This window comes from Cupressus sempervirens, chromosome 6, assembly GCF_028749045.1.
Source record: "Cupressus sempervirens isolate cs-2001-9-10 chromosome 6, ASM2874904v1, whole genome shotgun sequence".
Classification (NCBI taxonomy): Eukaryota; Viridiplantae; Streptophyta; class Pinopsida; order Cupressales; family Cupressaceae; genus Cupressus; species Cupressus sempervirens.
In genome coordinates this window covers 136,054,935-136,059,649 of record NC_143123.1, presented here as the reverse complement: position 1 = coordinate 136,059,649, position 4,715 = coordinate 136,054,935, and the positions used below count along the sequence as shown (strand labels likewise).

Here is a 4,715-nt window from a genome sequence, read left to right as displayed (position 1 = left end):
AAAAATTTTAGCCCCATGCCATTGCAATTGTAAAGGAAATGTCGCAATTGTGATGCCACTGGGATATAAGAGAAAAAAAACTAAAAAACCTCATTTGAAAGAAATCGACACAGGGCTCTTCAGAAAGGAAAGACGCGCGGGAGACTTCAGGAGCATTGAGAGGGGCATTGAGGCGCTAACTCAAGGCATTAAGAGGGGCAGAGACCTGCATCTGCTAACTCGATGCATTGAGAGGGGCATAGACCCGCATTGACCTACTATATTCTATGGGGATCTTTGTGGCGAAAGGGCCGAGGGCAAAATTTAGAGGAGGATAATGGCAAGGTGCAAAACAAACAAAACCATTACTCTTAGAATCCTTTTTTCTCCAATCATTATTATTATTATATATATGAAGTAGAAAATGGGAGGAGTCACAACCATACCAGATGTAGATTATCTCTTGGCCACCACAAATGCGGTGGGCTCAAGCTATTTGCAATTTATCTTCCCATGTCCCGTAGATGGTCATGCATTCTCATTATAACTATTAATGTTTCTCATGAATGCCCTTTCATTTCTTGAACAAGACACTTGGTTTTAAGTGTTTCCATTGCATGCCAAGAGCTCCATGCTGATGCCTCCCATACTTCCATGGCAGTGTGCTTGGATTTGTCAACAAAAAAAATGCGAAATCCATGAAAATTTGTTGTTCCTCATAGTCCAATGCATCAAAGCTTATTTTAAGGCTTTGGTGTATGTCTCGAGGCAATGTCTTGGTAACTTTATTCAGTTCTAACCTCCAATAATTCTAATCTCTGCCACGAAAATGACTGCCAAGAACTTGAAGTGACAGAGGTAATATTCTACATACATTTAGGAAGGAGTTAACCAGATTCTCATTACCCTCAGTTGGACGGGATTGTCCAAAGGAATGCCAACAGAACAACTCTCTGGCATTGTCTATATCCACCCCTTTTAGATTATAAGCAACACTAATTTTTGCATTTATAAGCACCCCCACATCACGAGTTGTAACTATTACAAGGCTATAAACCAACTTATTTACATTTTTTGTTATAAGTAGAGCATCTTAGTACTACAGGTGATCAATATCATCTAGAACGATTAGGAAACTTAGCCTATTGCTCCTGTCTAGGCAATTCACTATATGAGTTTTTCCTTCCTTTGTAGATTGAAAATGGAATGGATCTGTCTAGAATAGATCTTTGCTGAATTTCATTTGTAAAGAGGAAAAACTTATATTTCCATAGGCTTCCCTCACATCAAACAGAAAACATGCTCACTCGTATTGGGAGAATTTTTGGTTAAACAACTCTTTGGCCAGAGTTGTTTTGCCAACCCCACCCATTCCAAAAATGTCGATGATTTGAACCTTCTCTTTGTTGCCTTCATTCATCTGGCACAACCTCTCAAAATCTTCCACAAGCTGATCAAGGCACACCCTTTCAAAATCTTTCACAAGCATGTGAAGTCCCACTGGGTATTTGGCGACATGCAAAGATCTTTTTGTTTCAACTTCTCTTTGGACAACTGACACTATATTTTGGCTGTCACTAATACTTTATGAAAGAAAATATCTTGATAAGAATTTTTTTTGGCTTGCTAAAATATAGTATTTTTTTATATGAAAAAATGTCCAATAACCAAGCATAATGGAAACATAGAGATCTGTGGATGGAAAGTATATTCAATCACCATGATATTATTGCATTTGCAGTGTATCTACAGTAATAATCCAGATTTATTGAAGAAACAATTTAGGGTATCATTAAATCACAATAGTGAGGAAGTATCTATATTGGGTGTGGTCTAAGATGAATCTTTATTGGAAAGTATTGCCTTTGATAGAGTCAAAGTGTCTAATCAAATATTATGATAATATCTACAATGAAAATCAGACAATCATTTTACATTTAAACCATAACCATATTAATGCAAACAACTGCAGTTCTTATGTTTCAACATATTCAACTTGGTAAATAAGGGAAATAAATAACAAAAGTTTCACCAAAATCTCAATGCACCAAATATTGGAGATAAATAGACATGACTTTGAGTAGCCAAAAATGGACACTGAGTTGTTATGTTGTTAGATGGAGCAATGAGGTTCCAAGTTGAAGGCGGGCATGAAGGAGCTTACATGAAAATTAGGCATCCATATGGCTTACCCCTACAAACTAAGCTTGCCACATTGTTCACATGTACAAATCCACTGATCACATGTATTTCCATTCTTATTATTTTTAAGCTTGGTCATGCTAACCTCCAGTAAACACAAACCTCCATACCTATTCTTGAGCAAATTTCTTTTACTAAGCATCTCTATTTTATTCATAAATAAATGAATGTTGTAATTTGGTATACTAGTTAATAAGAGGAAATAGTTAGTTCAATTCAATCCCCCATTAAATTTGAAACTAAAGGCATAATTATTTAAATCTAGATTGACTTTTACAAAATAAAACTAAAACTAAAATAAACAAGATTTGAACTATAATAATATACTATGTGTGACATTCTAGAGTTACTCCCACACATGACATGTAAGCTTTGTGATGAACGACTATACTATAGCTAAAAAAAACATGGGTCATCCACTGCTCTCTCCCAAATCCACTGGTACCACTGCACACTCCTGATTCACTCTCTAGAAGAAATTGATATTAAAAATTTTTTTTGCAAATAATTCCAATCCATAACTTGTAAACGGATAGAATATAAATTCACTTAATCATAATATAACTTAATGGGTCAAGACTACTATCTCCAACATAAGCAACAATAGAAAAATGCATGATTGAATCAAATGCATTATTTTTAAATATGTTATCAACTTGACTTTTCTATTAAAGGCTCTCATGCTGAATTGTAACAAATGGTGAGCTCAATAAACAATAATCTCTTAAATTCAAATGAATTAACATCATTTCTCAATTTAAATACAACCATTTTCTCACCCAAGTCAACATTTATGAAATGCAACATGTTAGAGTTCAAAAATCATTGTCGTAACACACGTACAACTCCTATATTTCCCAAGATAAATTGTCCTACAATTTAGTAAATATTAAATTAACTCCTCCACCATCCTTGACTTCATTGAAAGGTAGAAGAAGATTTGTTACATAAATTTCAAATTACGTAGGGGAACATAATTTAGTTTAGGAACTTCAAATTACCAAAAAAAATTGTTGCTTGGCTTGTTTGACGAGGGGCACTAACTATAGTATTTCTTCATATCATCATGCTTAAAGAAGACATGTACATTGTTTGCCATTTGAGGCTATATCTAAATAATGGGAGGCAAAATATTAGTATCTGAATGGGGAGATTAGAAAGTTGACCAAAATTTGTCAATTTATTTGTAATTTATCTTAATTTTTCAACTATGTTCAAGAATTATTTTGTTTTCTTGCAATTTTAGGTATGGATTTTATGATGAATGCCTGAGATAATATGGAAATGCAAATGTATGGAACTATTTTATAGATCTCTTTGATTACTTGCCACTGACAGCCCTCATTGAAAGCCAGGTAAAGAAAAAGATATTATACACTATTTTGTTGGTACCCTGTGCAGTACAAAAAACTTGTTCTTACTATAAGAAAATTTTCTTTTCTTTTGTTTCATTGCAGATCTTCTACTTGCATGGAGGTCTCTCCCCATCATTGGACACACTTGATAACATACAAGCTTTGGATCACATACAGGAAGTGCATCTATACACATAAGTATAATGTTCTGTGCTGCATAGATTTGAAAAGAAGATCACAACCATAACATTTAGTTCTATGCATGATAGTTTCTTAGATCTGGTTCTATGTAGTGTTCTCTATTAGAAGAATTTTCTATCCTAGTTACTAAATAGTTTCTATTTGAAAGTATTTTGGTTGTACTGGCTATGTAGTGCCCCACCAAGGAACCCTTGGAACTAAGTGTAAAACATGCAGGGGATTTTGTTAAAGCAATTGCATCATTACACACTTAAATTAGGACAACAATGCTAACAACATGAACAAAAATGAACAAAAAATCACTATCACTTTGTGCTTGTGCAAAAATAGTTGTAAACACCAGCGTCTACATGTGAAAATCTGTGATCTCACATGTTACCTATTAGAAGAGCCTCCTATACATTCACCATACCCTTGATGGTGTGTTTAATTTTGTGCAATGATGATGAAATCACTGGAAAAAAGAAGCTGAAACAGTGGCCTAGAGATGATATGTAAATCTTTGGGTCATGCAATAATAAATGTGGCATGGATGAGCATCTATTTTTCTTCGACTTCATGCCAACCACATAAAGGACAATTTTCTTGGAGCCTTCAAATTGAATCTAGTAGTTGTAGGGTCAAATCAAACTATCAATGAAGCTCTAAGTTGTTTGAGAGGATACATGGGACCTGTGGTGAAAAATGTCACAATTTTGGGTACATTGGTGCATTTGGGAACTTTTTGCATGCTGAAATGAAGACTTGAGGGATTTTGGAGTTCATTCAGACCTTTTTGGGTGAACATAATACAGACATCAACACCAATCAATATAATCAAATGAAACTCAGATGCAATCGATGAATAATGCAGATGTTGAAGTTCTAAACCATCCAAATAGCCCTAATAATTGTTGGACCTAATTTATTGCCAACCACTATAGTGTTCAGCATTTAAGGTTTGATTCTTCACAAATGGCCATTCACATCAATGCATTT

The 4,715-nt window shown here is 34.5% G+C and overlaps 1 long non-coding RNA gene across 1 annotated transcript; it reads left to right on the top strand.

The window, feature by feature from the left end:
- Positions 1-3,425: 3,425 nt before the first annotated feature.
- Positions 3,426-4,064, top strand: LOC149551595 (uncharacterized). The gene is made up of 2 exons (XR_016353317.1): positions 3,426-3,536; positions 3,639-4,064. It is a non-coding gene; the product is annotated as an uncharacterized LOC149551595 (long non-coding RNA).
- The last annotated feature ends 651 nt before the right edge of the window (positions 4,065-4,715 follow it).